Genomic DNA, 18684 nt, shown 5'->3' with positions numbered 1-18684 from the left:
AAGGTGAGGCATGCCCCACCTGCAGGGGAACAAACTCAGCAGTGAAAGGGAAGTGTGGGAGGCGAGCCGGCCCTGATATACGGCCCTAGCCCTGCCCACACCTTCCCAGAGGCCCAAGTAGCCTGTTGAACATTCTGGGCTGATAGAATCACCCCAGCTGATAGGAGGTGCCGAGCTGATAGGAGGTGCCAAGCTGTTTCCCGCCTTCAGCAACTGTCAGCCAGGCGTTAGATCGCCCAGCCACTCAATTGTGTTGCTGCAGTCTCCCCTTCGGGATATTTTTGTGTAGGTGAGAGGAATACAGACATTCTGACTTGGGGTCTGCTTCAGCCTCCTGGTGTAAGCAGTGGTGGGTTCCTCTTACCCACATACCAGTGCATTGTGCATGCATTCTGGCAATTTGGGCGCTCTCGCGTGCCCACACACATACCTCCTTGTGCGATTTTGCTTCCATGCATGTACAGGAAGCAAAAAAAGCACCAAAATCTCATGAGAGGACAATTGCACTGGTGCAGTTTTGGTGATTTTTTGCTTTCGTGTATGCGAGAGCATCCCCTCACAAGATTTTGCTTCTGCGTATGCACAGGAAGCAAAAAAAGGGCCAAAAATTTGAAAAAAGAGATAATGCCACGTGACGGACCAATGAAGATGGCACCAGTACCGTCGCATGTAAATTGCGCAATCGGTGGACCGCTAACAGAACAGCGCACCCTAGCACACTGGTTGGAACCCACCACTGGGTATGGGACTTTGGGCAAAAGCTGGAGGGAAGCTCCACTGGTGCTTGAGGGCCTCGTTCCAGTGGGACTGCATCATGGCCTGGAACTGGCTGATCAACTCAGCTTGCTGAGCCTCCAGGTACCAGTACTTGGCCTTGCACTCCCGCAAATTTTCCCTCTGCTTGGAAAGCCTATGCTCATACTCCCCATGCGCCTCAAACTTAGATGCTTCTGCTCAGTCTCTTTTTTGGTCACATCCAATTTGATATTTTTTAATATTAAGAAACTTTGTATCAGCAAGTTTGATGGCATTTATTTCCTTTAATCCATAACAAAAGAAATCTAAAGTGTGACTTTTAGCACTTAGCAATTTGGGAATATAAACACCTAATGGATGATTAGACTATTACTTTTGGAAAATTACAAATGGATTAAAGATCTGGATAGACTTATAACAGGATTTTAAAATTAATTTAATGAAGTCTTTCCTATGTGAAATTGCCTTTTTTTTTTAAAACAACAACATGGTAAGATGGAATTTTGAAAGTCTGACACTAGAAGAAACTAAAAGAAATGAGAATATAATTAAAGGAGAAAAATCTATTTGACTTATTAGTATGAATGGTGTCATGGAGGAATTCTACCAAAAAAGAATGAAGTAGATCTGAATGTGGATTTTAAAAATGATAGGCTACAAGAATCATCTGAAAAAAGATGGAAAAACTGGATAAACAAATGAAACCAACCAATGTTTTCATAATTAAAGGCAATATACAAACAAACAACCAGTAGAGAGATTTGGCTAATTTTTTTATATTGGACTTACATAGGAGACCATTCAAAATTGTGAAAGATTTGATTTAAAAGAACAGAAAAAAAGAAAAGAAATAAAATTTTAAGACTTCATTTGAAGGGATTTAAGATCAAGATTGTTAATGCTCAAGACCCACTTTTGTCGCCAGGCGTGGGGATAATTACCATTTTTCCCCTTTTTATTATATTTTTGGCCTTACTGCATGATAGATTAGGTTGAATGTGTGTGACTGCATAGCTAGGGGTTTTATTATGTTATTAATGTCTTTTAAATGGATCTAATTTTTTATTGTTAGATTTGTAATGTATTGTATTATTGCTATGCTCTGAGCCGCCCCGAGTCTTCGGAGAGGGGCGGCATACAAATCTAATAAACTATAACTATAACTATAAACTACAAAAGTAATGGAAAGGATTAAAAATGGTTTTATGTGCACACAAAGACAGACAGACAGACATATACAGTGGTATCTCTACTTAAGAACTTAATTCATTCCTTGACCAGGTTCTTAAGTAGAAAAGTTTGTAAGTAGAAGCAATTTTTCCCATAGGAATCAATGTAAAAGCAAATAATGCATGCAAAACCATTAGGAAAGAAATAAAAGCTTGTAATTTGAGTGGGAGGAGGAGGAGGAAGAGGAGGAGGAGGACAGTCGCTGCTGAAGGAAGAAGGTGAGGTGAGGGGAATTTAAAAAAATCCAAAACTTTAAGGCGTAAAAAAAAAGAGGGATTTTGAGGCAGCGAGGAGGAGCATGTTCCTCCCATACACTGCACCAGAGAGAGAAACACAGGCAGGCCAGAGAGGGGAACCTCCCATTCCTTTGACCGAAAGGTGGCTGCTGCTGCCTGCTTCCTCTTCCTTCCCATGCTGAAGGGCTCCCCTTTCCTCTCACTCGCTTGCTTTGTAGCCAGCACCTTTCCTTCAGTGTGGTGACTCCTCAATGGCTGAAGCTAAGTTAATCCAGACAGGGCAAAGCGCTCCCTTTTGCCTTTCCATGCCCAGATGCTTTTGGAGGCAACCTTGTGCTGGGTGTATGGGAGCCAGCACGAGAGAGTCACCACACCAAAGTGGGTTATTCCCTCTCCAAACGCCCAGAGAAAGGAAAATGCTTTGTTCTCTCTGGACTGCCAAAGGCTCCTTAAGCGCCACCAAAAGGCTCCTCTGGCAGCCCAGAAAAGCCCGAGATGGCCAGGATTAAAGGGGGAATGGCAGGAAACTGGTCGGGCCCTTGTGCAACTCTCAAATTCCCTGGGATATTTTTCCGGGCTCAGGTTCTTAAATAGAGGTTCTTAAGAAGAGGCAAAAAAAATCTTGAACAGCCAGTTCTTATCTAGAAAAGGTCTTAAGTAGAGGCGTTCTTAGGTAGAGGTACCACAGTATATGTATGTATAAGTATAAACATACATAAATATGTGTGTGTGTTTGTATGCAATATATATACAGAGAGATGTGGGTCTATCTTGAAAAAAGTGAACAGAAATGGTTATTGAGGTTTTTCATTGTTAACAGGAGAAGTTCCTGAGGATTGGAGAATGGCCAGTGTTGTGCCTATCCACAAGAAGGGCAGTAGAGAAGAAGCTGGTAACTACAGGCCAGTTAGCTTGACATCAGTTGTAGTTAAAATGATGAAGACTCTACTCAAAAAGAGAATAAATCAGCACCTAAAAAACAATAACTTATTGGACCCAAATCAGCATGGCTTTACTGAAGGAAATCATGTCAGACTAATCTCATTGATTTCTTTGACTATGTCACAAAGGTGTTGGATGAAGGTGGTGCCGTGGATATTGCCTACCTGGACTTCAGCAAAGCCTTTGATACGGTTCCATATAAAGAGCTGATAGATAAATTAGTGAAGATTGGACTTAATCCCTGGATAGTTCAATGGATTTGCAGCTGGCTGAAGCGTCGACATCAGAGAGTTATTGTTAATGGTGAGTATTCTGAGCAAAGTCAGGTTACAAGCGGTGTGCCACAAGGGTCTGTTCTGGGTCCTATTCTTTTTAATATGTTTGTGAGTGACATAGGGGAAGGTTTGGTAGGGAAGGTTTGCCTATTTGCCGATGACTCTAAAGTGTGCAATAGGGTTGATATTCCTGGAGGCGTCTGTAATATGGTAAATGATTTAGCTTTACTAGATAAATGGTCAAAGAAATGGAAACTGCAGTTTAATGTTTCCAAATGTAAAATAATGCACTTGGGGAAAAGGAATCCTCAATCTGAGTATTGTATTGGCGGTTCTGTGTTAGCAAATACTTCAGAAGGAAAGGATTTAGGGGTAGCGATTTCTGACAGTCTCAAAATGGGTGAACAATGCAGTCAGGCGGTAGGGAAAGCAAGTAGGATGCTTGGCTGCATAGCTAGAGGTATAACAAGCAGGAAGAGGGAGATTATGATCCCGCTATATAGAATGCTGGTGAGACCACATTTGGAATACTGTGTTCAGTTCTGGAGACCTCACCTACAAAAAGATATTGACAAAATTGAACGGGTCCAAAGACGGGCTACAAGAATGGTGGAAGATCTTAAACATAAAACGTATCAGGAAAGACTTAATGAACTCAATCGGTATAGTCTGGAGGACAGAAGGAAAAGGGGGAATATGATCAAAATATTTAAATATATTAAAGGGTTAAATAAGGTCCAGGAGGGAAGTATTTTTAATAGGAAAGTGAACACAAGAACAACAGGACACAATCTGAGGTTAGTTGGGGGAAAGATCAAAAGCAACATGAGAAAATATTATTTTACTGAAAGAGTAGTAGATCCTTGGAACAAACTTCCAGCAGACGTGGTAGATAAATCCACAGTAACTGAATTTAAACATGCCTGGGATAAACATATATCCATCCTAAGATAAAATACAGAAAATAGTATAAGGGCAGACTAGATGGACCATGAGGTCTTTTTCTGCCATCAGACTTCTATGTTTCTATGTTTCTATGTTTCAGTCACCACTCCAAAAAAACCTAACTCTCAGGGTCTTTCATTGTTAGATTTTTTTAAAAATACACCATACATGTTTAGAATTTTTGCTTGTTCATTTTATCAGATAGGATAAGTCTTCTATAACAGTCCTGTAAGGAATAGCATTGTTTTAATTACTCATACATACTTGTACATGAAAATACCTCACAGCAAAGTTACAAGAAAAGACCTGTGGTGAGCAAGGAAACAATTTGCTGAGAAAAGCAATGAATTGGGTGATCTGCTAAAGAGATAATTAGATTTCAAAAATTGCTGTGTGACTAAAGTGAATTTTTTCATTAAAATCCAATTAAAGGGATTCTTTATATTGGTCACCCTAGGGATTATTAACTGACAGATTTTCAAAAGCAGCATGGCTGAAGACATAAACATTGATAATAAAAAATTATAATAATAGTTCTTGCATCTTGAGCCATAGCCCAGTTACATTCTTGAACATTGGATGGAAGCTATTTCTATTTCTGATTGCCAGCTCTGTTTAAAGTCTCCCCTATTTTTAATTAACCTATTGTATTGTTGGCAATTTTTTCCTTCTACCAGAATTGAGAAAGAGCTAGTATAGTAACCCCAGCCTGAAACATGGGGCATGCCAAAATTCATGTTAGACCTGGGAGCTCAAAGTTCTTACCAAAATTTTGCCTTACATTTCAGCCTGGGTTTACCATACAATTCAGATATCTGGGAAATCTGGATAGTTCGATGGATTTGCAGCTGGCTGAAGCATAGACATCAAAGAGTTATTGTTAACGGTGAGTATTCTGAGCAGAGTCAGGTTACAAGCGGTGTGCCACAAGGGTCTGTTCTGGGTCCTATTCTTTTTAATATGTTTGTGAGTGACATAGGGGAAGGTTTGGTAGGGAAGGTTTGCCTATTTGCCGATGACTCTAAAGTGTGCAATAGGGTTGATATTACTGGAGGCGTCTGTAATATGGTAAATGGTTTAGCTTTACTAGCTAAATGGTCAAAGCAATGGAAACTGCAGTTTAATGTTTCCAAATGTAAAATAATGCACTTGGGGAAAAGGAATCCTCAATCTGAGTATTGTATTGGTAGTTCTGTGTTAGCAAATACTTCAGAAGAAAAGGATTTAGGGGTAGTGATTTCTGACAGTCTCAAAATGGGTGAACAGTGCAGTCAGGTGGTAGGGAAAGCAAGTAGGATGCTTGGCTGCATAGCGAGAGGTATAACAAGCAGGAAGAGGGAGATTATGATCCCGCTATATAGAATGCTGGTGAGACCACATTTGGAATACTGTGTTCAGTTCTGGAGACCTCACCTACAAAAAGATATTGACAAAAGAATGGTGGAAGGTCTTAAGCATAAAACGTATCAGGAAAGACTTAATGAACTCAATCTGTATAGTCTGGAGGACAGAAGGAAAAGGGGGGACATGATCGAAACATTTAAATATATTAAAGGGTTAAATAAGGTCCAGGAGGGAAGTGTTTTTAATAGGAAAGTGAACACAAGAACAAGGGGACACAATCTGAAGTTAGTTGGGGGAAAGATCAAAAGCAACATGAGAAAATATTATTTTATTGAAAGAGTAGTAGATCCTTGGAACAAACCTCCAGCAGACGTGGTAGATAAATCCACAGTAACTGAATTTAAGCATGCCTGGGATAAACTTATATCCATCCTAAGATAAAATACAGATAATAGTATAAGGGCAGACTAGATGGACCATGAGGTCTTTTTCTGCCGTCAGACTTCTATGTTTCTATGTTTCTATCTCCAGCTTTCCCTCTTCTGATGCAATAATGCAGCTCTTTATAGTAGGTTATAGTTTCTGACATCTATATATTAGAGAAATCTCCACTTGCAGAATTCTAACTCATCTTGTAATGCATTTTCAAGTCACCCAGTAAAACCTTTTTTGATAGAGAGTGATATCAACCTACAGAGGAAACCTGAATTCCTTTGCTCAAGCAGGGGGTTGGACTAGAAGACCTCTGAGGTCCCTTCAAACTCTATTATTCTATGAATAAGTACAATTCATATTTGATTTTCCTAAAAAATCCCTTCACATAATCCAAAGTATACAATGGTAAAATTGAAAAAATCAGAGTGTGCCTCTATAATTCCACCAAGGATTATTAGAAAGAGAAATGTAGCCACTTTATTCTCACTATCGCTCATTATTTGTCATTTGCTGGTTATATCATCATAGAAGGTACATCTTACTTGATTGATCACAGCCATAGTCTGCCTTTTCAAAGAGGCTAGCTTTCACTTTTCTAAACAGTTTCTAAAAAGAAGAAAAGAAATTTATACTGAGAAAAAGAATGGTGACACCACTGCAAGATTTCCAACTGGACTCACTCAAGTAAATTTGAAAGCATCTACTTTAGCTTGGATGATTTGTTCTATTGTTCCTTTTAACTACTTTTTGTTTTTCCTATTTTCCAAGAATTTGACTTTATTAGTTTAATAAGGGGATTGTTTTTTAAAAACCTAATGATGTGTGAGACTGTACATTTGCACATCTAGCAATTCTTACAGGATTGACAAAAAGGTTTGCTTAACTCTATATTTCTGAGTTTTGGCTAGGAAAATTCCTTGATGCCTCCTTTTTAATTTTTCCTCAATCTGGACTCAAAGGGAAAATCGTTGTGACTTGGGGATGAGGATCTTTCTATTCAGATAAAATAGGTCAAGTTGACCATGAGTAGTCATGGTCAAGTTTTTTTTTTAATTTATTTAATTTATTTATTTTGTCCAATACACAATGATGATTTTAGTGGGTATATATCTATATACACATAGTAAAATACATGATGAAGGTTATAGAGGAGATACTCATAGTAAAATATATCTAAGAAATAATAGAAAAGAAGATATAGTAATAGAACATATCAATGAAAGAATAGAAGAAGAGATATAGGAATAGAAGAAAGGTATAGGAGATATAGGAGAGCAATAGGACAGAGGACAGAAGGCACTCTAGTGCACTTGTACTCGCCCCTTACTGACCTCTTAGGAATCTGGATAGGTCAACCGTAGATAATCTAAGGGTAAAGTGTTGGGGGTTTGGGGATGACACTATGGAGTCCGGTAATGAGTTCCACGCTTCGACAACTTGGTTACCGAAGTCATATATTTTACAGTCAAGTTTGGAGCGGTTAATATTAAGTTTAAATCTGTTGTGTGCTCTTGTGTTGTTGTCCAACTTCCACAACCAATTCACTAAAGGATATCTTGCCATGGAACAATTCAACACTGTATTAATCGCGTCACTCAGTTATTTTTATTATTGGCGACCATATTTTCATTGAAATTATTATAACTCCTGTTTTTCTGGATTGACTTAATTTTATTATTATGGCCATAGTTTCATTAAAATTAATTGATTAATTTAATTTTTGTACCTGTATTTGTTGAATTGTCTCATAATGAATTGCCGCATGATGAGTTGGCCATGGCAAATTGGTTGCAGGGAATTTGTGTATTTATTATTTATTTATTTATTTATTTATTTATTATTATTTATTTATTATTTATTTTATTTATTTTATTTATTTTATTTATTTTATTTATTTTATTTATTTTATTTATTTTATTTATTTTATTTATTTTATTTATTTTATTTATTTTATTTATTTTATTTATTTTATTTATTTTATTTATTTTATTTATTTTATTTATTTTATTATTTATTTTATTTATTTTATTTTATTTTATTTTATTTTAATGTATGTATGTATGTATGTATGTATTTATTTATTTATTTATTTATTTATTTATTTATTATTCAATTTTTATGCCGCCCTTCTCCTTAGACTCAGGGCGGCTTACAACATGTTAGCAATACACTTTTTAGCAGAGCCCGCATATTGCCCTCACAATCTGGGTCCTCATTTTACCCACCTCGGAAGGATGGAAGGCTGAGTCAACCTTGAACCGGTGATGCGATTTGAACTGCTGACCTTCAGATCTACAGTCAGCTTCAGTGGCCTGCAGTACAGCACTCTACCTGCTGCGCCACTCCGGCTCTCTCTTGAGTTGAGTGTGGTTCTATGCCAGAGAGGCCCTTTCTCATTTTGTAACAGAAGACATAGAGGGAAAATACAGAATACATATCAAACTTAAAAATACTCACTACAAGTCTGGATCTGCTGGATGGAAATAAGGATCATTGGTGTCAACTCTAAAGCGAACCTGGTTGAAGCCATCTTGTGTTACCTCACCGTTGCCATGAAAACTGAGAAAGAAGGGGAGAGGGGAAGTAGATAACTCAGCTTACAGTCAAAATAAAAAGTTTTCCTGTGCGAACCAAGGTCATCATAACAAGTGGCTGTTGAAGGCCAAGAAGAGCTTGTTGGCTATATTCATTGGAAAACATGACTGATGACAATGGGTAGTTTTTATTCTTTTAATTAGGTGAAAACCACGGGAACTTTCAGAGTTGACTTTTACCAGCTGGGTCGATATGATGTATCCAATAAATTTGTTCTTAGAGGAATCTACCTGCCTCAGAGTTCTGCTTTTAATGGGTGCATTAGTCAGAATGTGGACAACTAACAATATACACTATTATATTATAACATATAGATTATTCTATTATAACAATACTAGACTAACAATCCTAGGCCTAGAAAGCCTAGAACTACGACGCCTAAAACACGATCTGAGTATTGCCCACAAGATCATATGCTGCAATGTCTTACCAGTCAACGACTACTTCAGCTTCAACGGCAATAACACAAGAGCACGCAACAGATTCAAACCTAATACGAACCACTCCAAACTTGACTGTAAAAAATATGACTTTAACAATCGAGTTGTCGAAGCATGGAACTCATTACCGGACTCAATTGTGTCAACCCCTAACCCCCAACATTTCTCCCTTAGACTCTCCACGATTGACCTCTCCAGGTTCCTAAGAGGCCAGTAAGGGGCGTACATAAGTGCACTGGTGTGCCTTTCATCCCCTGTCCAATTGTCTTTCCTTTCTTTCACCTATCTTATATATTCTCTTCCTTTCATATACCCTCTCCTCTAAGTTCACTTTCACCCTCTTTTATATTATCACATGTCTATTTTCTTCCTATATATTTATGTATTGGACAAATGAATAAATAAAATAAAATAAATAAATAAATAAACTGGCATAGCAGAGTGGGGAATCTTAATCTTCCTGCCCCCCAACTTTTTGTTGGATTCCAGGTCATTAGAGAAACAAGGATCCTTGCTTAAAGCCTTTGATATTCAATTCCACTGGTCCAGGAACATTGGTCTGGGGTTGTAACAAGTGTATAGCCTTCCTTTATAAATTCAAATGCAAAAGAATTTGCAACCTGAATCCTGGGGCACAGCTGGGAACATGCAAGAATGCCTCAAAGCTGCCTAATAGCTGACACAGTTTAGCTGCATAGCTAAAGGGGTGAGAAGTGAATGTGACAAATGAATATCCTACAGGTCCATTTGTCAAGGAGCTGTGATTTGGCCACAGTTCCCTACTGAGCAAATGTTCAACATAAAACCCAGGTTTGCCTCTGCAAATTGTATATAATGGGCCTTTTTTAAAAACTGCTATAGCAACCGAGGGGGGAAAAATGCATATAGGAAAATTTTATAAAATATGTTCTGTATTTCTGTTTTTATTCAAGTAGGTATGATGTTAATTATACATATGCTAAATAGGTTTTGGTAGAAAATTCAATTGCTGGTTTTAGCAATGGATCAGAATGCATACCTTTCTCTTATTCGCGCAGCTATATTCTGCATAATAACAGGATTAAGACTAAGCAAATGTGCTTTCATCAATATTAATTAAAATCATAATTAATATGAATACTCACCTGTCATTTATTTCCTTCTATCAATCATTAAAACTACAAACAGCCAGAGGTTTCTAGAAGCCATGCTCAAGTTTTTAAAAGCTATCATAGCCTTGAGGTCAGAGGGCCATGGACCATTCAGGATCGCATCGCCCTTGGTCAGAAGCACCAAAGCACTTCGAAGCTGAAAAGATTAACCAGGGATACCACCATTGTCCAGCGGATGCCCAATTGGAGGCTCCTTTCATGTCCCTGGCAAGAGCTGGGGCAAAGGATGGGACCTCACCACCTCTCATTGCATGGGAGCACTTGAGTCCTGAAAGCAGGCTTGCTGTTTGTCAACCCAGCATAGAAACATAGAAACATAGAAGACTGACAGCAGAAAAAGACCTCATGATCCATCTAGTCTGCCCTTATACTATTTTCTGTATTTTATCTTAGGATGGATATATGTTTATCCCAGGCATGTTTAAATTCAGTTACTGTGGATTTATCTACCATGTCTGCTGGAAGTTTGTTCCAATGATCTACTACTCTTTCAGTGAAATAATATTTTCTCATGTTGCTTTTGATCTTTCCCCCAACTAACTTCAGATTGTGTCCCCTTGTTCTTGTGTTCACTTTCCTATTAAAAACACTTCCCTCCTGAACCTTATTTAACCGTTTAACATATTTAAATGTTTCGATCATGTCCCCCCTTTTCCTTCTGCCCTCCAGACTATACAGATTGAGTTCATTAAGTCTTTCCTGATACGTTTTATGCTTAAGACCTTCCACCCTTCTTGTAGCCCATCTTTGGACCCGTTCAATTTTGTCAATATCTTTTTGTAGGTGAGGTCTCCAGAACTGAACACAGTATTCCAAATGTGGTCTCACCAGTGCTCTATATAAGGGAATCACAATCTCCCTCTTCCTGCTTGTTATACCTCTAGCATCCTAACCACATGCGCTATTGTGCTGCTTACCATCTATATAAGCCCTTAGTTACAGCACTGGGTTTTCTAACGTCCATGGATGTTCTCAAGGAAACGTCTCCTGTTTAATCCAATTCTTTTTCACTGGTGTGATGAAGGCAAAGCTGGGGAGTTACAAGCAAATAGGTATAGGAAACAATCCAGTGGATCAGCAACAGAATAGAGCACCAATCATCTGACTATGATCATTAGTGAGACAAAAAATATGGAGATGAGCAGGACAGGTTGGCAATAGTGTGGCTGGGCCATTGCAAATATTCTGGCTGCTGCTTAGCCCCTGATTTAGTCCAGACACATCACTGCTCTTCTGTTTTGTTTTCTTGTACTTCTCTCCCAAAGAAGAGAGTCTTCAAGGAGAGAAAATCAAGAGGAGGTGTAGCAATAACTCCCAAGGTTAAGAGATTTGTGAAGGGCCTTTGGCAAATGTCTTTTTTTTTAAATATACTTTATTTATAAATATAGGGGGGGAGGAAATAGGGAAAGGGTAGTGGGGGGTAGGAAGGAATATACAGAAAAGAAAAAAAAGGGGTGAGGGTGTTCTGTCTGGGTTTTCCCAGACCTCCACACCCACTGAAAAATAGCCAGACACTCTGGTAAAATCCAAAAGTAATTTATAGCAGGAAAAAATAAGCACAAAGGAAAACCTGTCTTCACAGCAGACAGGTTACAATACTTTACAACAGGGTCCTGATGTCCAGTCAATTCCAAAAGCTTCTTGCTGGCACACCCCCCCAAGGTTTCAAGAGTCCAAGGCACAAACCAGGATTGTAGCCACCAAAGTTCACAAACAGGTCTCACGAATCTCCAAGATAAAACTCCACAAGCCAGGAAGGGTGGAGCCGCCTTTTATCCTTTCCCAAGCACCACACCCAAACCCAGCTGCGACCCCTAATGCTGGAAATATCTGGCCAATTGCGTTCTTCTCTCGTTAGCTCTCCTCTGTCGCATATCTATGAAGTCACTAGCATCTTCCCCCAGGGAATCCAGGCTGCTTGCTGGGGAGAGCTCCCCCTGGTGGAACTCTGGCTGTCCTTCATCTTCAGCCTGGGATTCAGCTTCTTCATCAGTCTGCCCCTCCTGGTCCTCAGCCTCTGAGCCGGACACCGACAGCAAATCAGCCATTCCCGGAGGGGTCCCAGGCTGAACCACAACAGAGGGGATATAGGGAAGGGAAATACGAGATCAAGCAGTTCAAGTAAGTGATACGATTATACATTGTAAGTTGTAGATTATAATACATGTAATTCTTGATACCAGTGTTGTATTTCTTAAACATTGTAAATAAACAGTAGATAATCAATATCATTAATATTATCAAGATTTTTCTTAGATTTTAATAATAAATGTTACATCTCATGTTAATATATATTAGCTAATAACAAATTGATGAGAATATTTTCTAAATTTGAAGAGTGAAAAGAGAGAGATATTAAATTTACCAAAAAAAAAGGGTAAGTGGAAAAAGGGAAAAAAGAGGGAAATGAATAAAAGAGAAGAAAGAGTACAGAAAAGAAAAGAAAGACCTGCGTGTGACGCAGACGTTTACAGGGAGGACTTTTTGTGGAAAAGTAATAGGAGGAGTATATGCATAATATAGTAAATGTATTTTATATGTAAAAGAAAAAAAGGAAAAAAAGAGAATATGTGTTAGTAGGTATTAGTAGTGATGTGTTATGTGATATGTATTACATTAGTTTAAAGACGGATAAAAAGAGATATGATATAAGTTTTGTTGCAAATTGGTTTGTTTTTGGAGCTAAGTCTTTTAATTAATTTGAGTTTGGTTGGAACGTTCAAGAGTAAGACAGGATTAATGGTTTCATAAATTAGTGGTTTTATAATATAAAAGTTTGATATTTTTTTTGTTAAACCCATTTGTACCAATTTTCCCATATTTCATAATATTCTGAGTCTTTTTTGTTTTGTGTTTCCATTGCTGTTTTTGACATTTCGGCACACTCTATGATTTTTGTGATAACTACAAGTAATGGAGGTGTTTGGTCTCGTTTCCAGAAGAGGGCGAATGATATCCTTGCTGCTGTTAGGATTTGTAAAATAAGGTATTTTTGTGCTTTTGTGAGGTTTTGCCTGAATATACCGAGAAGGTAAAGTTCGGGTTTGAATGCTAAATTGGTTGACATAAGTTGGTCAATTAGATTTTTAATAGTTGTCCAGTAAATGTCTATCTTACCTCGTTTCTCTGTCTCTCCACAGCCCCTTCCCATATAAAGGATCTTGCACTTTTCCATAAAGAAAATGAGACTGCGGATACAAGAGGCCCATGATCTGTAGCCTCCTAACCTGCCAGTCATATCTCACCTAGCCTGCCAGTCATATCTTGCAATGGAGATACTTACAGACATAGCAAAAATATCTATACTAATTTGAGGCAATCCAAACCAAATAGACTCCAAATATATATTTACCTATCACAGAGAAATTAGGTGTCATGACAGAGTTATTTTCTCAGCCAATTTACTTGAGGTTCAATATTAGCATATAGTATTAATGATGAGAGGCCTAAAATCTTATCTGCATTCAGACAATGTTCCACTCCAGACATTCTAGTGAAAGGACATCATAGAAACCAACAGAGCTCAATAGGGTCCAGAGTTTTAATAGGGAGATCCCAATCTGTTTCCCTGGGCCAGGGGTGGGCAAAGTTGGCTCTTCTATGACTTGTAGACTTCAACTCCCAGAATTCCTGAGCCAGTCACACCAGCTCAGGAATTCTGGGAGTTGAAGTCCACATGTCATAGAAGAGCCAATTTTGCCTACCCTGGCCCTGGGCAAATATCTTTCCAGGCAATGGAGCGGGGTGAGGAGAGTAAGCAAGTGAGATCTTTGTGCAGGCAAAGCCCAGATGCAGGAGGAAAGGAAAACCAGCTGCAGGACCAAGTCAGCAGGTCAGAGTCCCTGTACAAAGCCCAAGTGAAGAATCCGATTCCAGCTTGAAGGGCCCTCCCATTTCTCTTAGTTAGGTGAGAATTTGGGACCTGAGAGGGTCTCTGTTAACTCAGTCCAAAGCATAAGCCTCCACCTCAAACCAGCCTGGGCAGTCTCTGTTAAGTTAGTGCAAAGCAGAATCCCCCACCTGAGTTTCCTTGGTTTTGAATGACTCTGTTATTGTTCCTTCTGAGGAGCATCTTCTACCCTGCCCACAAATGAGCCAAGCCCATGAATCCATGTCTCACTTGCGCGTTTAACATTATAGAAACTTGCTTTGGGTGGCCCTGGCTTCCCACTCCTGTTGCCTTCTTCACCCTTTCTGTTGTATCCTTGCTTGAATGAAGGACTGCACTCTTGTGGTAAGTAACTGTTCTTTATTAACGAGGAGTAATGGTTACAGAACTAACAAAAGACAACATGGCCATGCCTGGCAGCTATATATATACCGGGCTGCCAGGCTCAGCCAACCAATCACATTATAGTATTTTCCCGCCCAAGGAATATGGGGCAGGTACAAGGCCTAACTATCCTCTGGACACAACACTTTCCCTGAGGGGCTTCATGACCTCCCCTCCACCCAGGATTCCATTGAATCTCTGGAGAGGATGGGAGAGGATGGGTGGAGAGTGAATGGCTGCTTTCCGCTACCTGGGCAGGCAAAGCTAGGAGTGGTTGGCAGCATTCCTCTTTCTGAATTTGGGAGAGCAAAAAGTGGGAATCTCTGGCTGAGACGGCTTCTGAGCAGCCTTTCTCTTGCCTGTTGGATGATCTGTGCCAAATGCTCTCGGGGGGGCTTGTAAACTATGGGTGAGAGGCCAGCTGCTGGCAGCGGGTGAATCAGAACATCCAGAGTATTTCATTTTGCGGGTGAAGGGAACCCCGCTCACCACATGTACAAGCCCAGGACATCCACTTGCCATCCCAGAGCAGTACTGCAGCCACTCCTCTCAGCCCCATAGCAGCAGTGGGAGGCCTTTGGCAGAGACACTGCATGTGTAGTTCCCGGACATCCACTTGCCATCCCACAGTGCTGCCACCGCTGCCGCCCCCTCAGCCCCAAAGCAGGAACAGCTACGTCTCCACCAAGGGCCACCCATCCACCCATTGGCTGGACATCAAACTTAGAAAGCAAGCGGGCATGGTGGACCACCAGGAAGGCTGTTAGCTCCCTTCCCCACAGCCAGTGAGCCCCGACATATTTGCCTGTCTTCCACTTGCCTGCGCAAACGGGCTACAGAGACACCAGAAAAGCCATGCGGAAGGCAGGCAAGCATGTTGGGGCTGAAGGCCTCAGGAAATGGAGTAGGTAAGTTAGGCTGGGGTGGTGGCAGGGGGCGGGGGCAGCTAGGTAGGTCATGACTTCGCAGGCTTACTTGGCAGGCAGATTGGGGGTGCAGCCGTTTCAGGCAGGCAAGCTGCATAGCAGAGACTGGGCAGGGTGGAGTGAGCAAACAGCAATTGGGACACTGGTTTGGGGGTACGGCCAGACAGTTGTCGCTACCAGTTTGGCAAACGAGGGCACATGTCCGCTAATGGTTCTCCCAAACCAGTCTGAACTATACTTCCAGATCCAGACCCTGAATCATAACAGATTCAAATAAATTGGATCCTAGAATAGTGAAGTATTTACAGATGTTCTAGTTAAACTCCTATCCTGGGAAAGGGATCCCAGATGATCCCAGAAGGGCAAATGGCACCGGACCGGATTACCTCAGGGACCGCCTTCTGCTGCATGAATCCCAGCGACCAGTTAGGTCCCACAGAGTGGGTCTTCTCCAGGTCCCGTCAACCAAACAATGTCATTTGGCAAGACCCAGGGGAAGAGCCTTCTCTGTGGCGGCCCCGGCCCTCTGGAACCAACTCCCCCCAGAGATTAGAATTGCCCCCACCCTCCTTGCCTTTTGTAAGCTGCTTAAAACCCACCTCTGCCGCCAGGCATGGGGGAATTGAGATACACTTTCCCCCTAGGCCTTTAAAATTTTATGCATGGTATGTCTGTATGTATGATTGGTTTTTATATAATGGGTTTTAACTGTTTTTAGTATTGGATTATACTGTTTTGTTACTGTTGTTAGCCACCCCGAGTCTGCGGAGAGGGGCGGCATACAAATCCAATAAATAAATAAATAAATAAAAATGTTACAAAAAGGGAAAGGAGGGATTAGTTTCTAATCAGTCTGACACTGGTGCCTGTAAATTTTTCTTTATAAAATGATTGATCTACAAACACTTTGAAACTAATGTGGTAACATGGATTAGAGATTGGATTACCCTAGAAAATAAAAGAATATTAAATTTAGAAGGGTATGATCTTATGCTTGGATGGCACGCCTTTATATGGTATGATAAGGAGAAAAATCACTCATATTTTAAAAGACATACACTAAGGAAATACTTACTAGAAGTTTGGAAAGTTATAAGGAAAAACCATTTTTTAACCATTCCAGAATGGCTTGCCCCTCTAGAAGCAATAATACACCCAAAATCTATAAAAGATAAAAAAAATTATACGATACAAAGATTTATTAAATGACCAAATGAAATTAAAATCCAGGACTACATTACAAGATGAAGGGATAACAATAGATTGGTGGCATTATGCCCAGATTCGATCTAGATACCAGAAAGACAAAACACTTTATATTTTCAATAAAAATAAAAATTTGTTAAGCAATTTAATTACTCTTAATCAAACAAAAACAATAGGGAAAATATATAAATTCCTTATTGCACACAAAAATATAGAATTGACCCTAAAAGATAATATGATAAAATGGTGCAGAAACATTGGTAAAGAAATAGATATAGACACATGGGAGAAAGTTTGGGTTAACAATTGGAAAATGACCAAATCAGTATCATTAAAAGAAAACCAAATTAAAATGTTCTACAGATGGCATCTTCCACCAAATAGAATTGCAAAAATGTTCCCTAAAACCTCTCCATTGTGTTGGAAATGTAAGAAAGAAATAGGAACCTACTACCATCAATGGTGGACATGTGGTAAAGCTAAAATATATTGGAAAATGATAGAGAAAATAATAAAAGAAATGGTAAAGCAGGACGTAGAAAGTACCCCGGAATTTTATTTACTAGGAATTACCAATCAGACTTATAAGAAAGAAATTTTATATTTAATTATACACATATTAACTGCGGCTAGAATTACGTATGCGCAAAATTGGAAGGGGGAGGAAATCCCCAAAGAAGAAGAAGTTATAGCAAAAGTATTAGACTGCGCTGAAATGGATATGATGACAAGACGTTTAAATGATCAAGAAGAAACTAAGTTTTATGAAACATGGAACCATGTTTATAAATGGATAGATAAGAAAAAATAAGATATATAATCTGTTTTTAGTTAACTTGTTGCTTTTGTTTTTACTTGGGTAATATCAACACTAACATTAGTTTAAATGTATTGCTTAATGACTATGGTAGAATTAGTTTATATATAAGAATTAGTTTATATATAAGTAATATAGTAAGAATTTTGGTTTTATACATTTATCAGTAAAAATGTGAAAAACTTTAACCTAAATTTAGCAAATTTTTAACATTCAATATATATCTAATTATGTATTCTTTTTCTGTATTTGAATCTATACTTTCAAGATAAGCGGGGGGAAAGTATCCCCACTTTGTGTTTAATGTTTGTATGTTTGTTTGTCTATTTTATGAAAAATCAAAAAAATATTAAAATAAAAAAAGAAACTAATGTGGTAGACACTAGAAGTTGGCATGTATTAAATTCATACAATCTTATTTCATTTCTTTCCAGACCGTGGTCATGTTGTGGACATGATATATCCTCATTTCAGCAAAGCATGTGTGACAATATCCTCAATGGCTTTCAGACTAATAGATTGATTAAATACAAATTGGAGGGCATGTCTAAAAATTGACTCCAGAACCAACTTGAAAACTTCACTCAAACAATGCTCATCAATAGTTCTTCATCAAATTAGAGGAGATATTGTGGTTCAATTCCAGATCCTATACTCATTAGCTCACTTAATGAGAAGGTGAAAGTATGCTTATTAAATAAAGATAACACAAAACTGGGTGATATTGCCCAGAATGAAAAACAAATTACAATATTATTTAACTAGGGTATAAAAAGTAGGTTGGATTAATATAACAGGAACAGATGCATACAAACAGGATAAAAAAGCTTTTCAAATAATAAAAAATAATAATCTCAACATATCTACATGGGGCTACCTTTGAAGAGTGTTCGGAAACTTCAGATTGTGCAGAATGCACCTTCGAGAGCAATCATGGGCTTTGTCAGATATTCCCATGTCACATCAACACTCCGCAGTCTGCATTAGTTGCCGATCAGTTTCCAGTCACAATTCAAATTGTTGGTTATGTTGGTTCATGGCACCGGACCAGAATATCTCTGGGACTGCCTTCTGCCGCACGAATCCCAGCAACCGATTAGGTCCCACAGAGTT

Source organism: Erythrolamprus reginae, chromosome Z (assembly GCF_031021105.1).
Source record: "Erythrolamprus reginae isolate rEryReg1 chromosome Z, rEryReg1.hap1, whole genome shotgun sequence".
NCBI classification, from domain to species: Eukaryota; Metazoa; Chordata; class Lepidosauria; order Squamata; family Dipsadidae; genus Erythrolamprus; species Erythrolamprus reginae.
Note: the sequence above shows the minus strand (reverse complement) of the source record.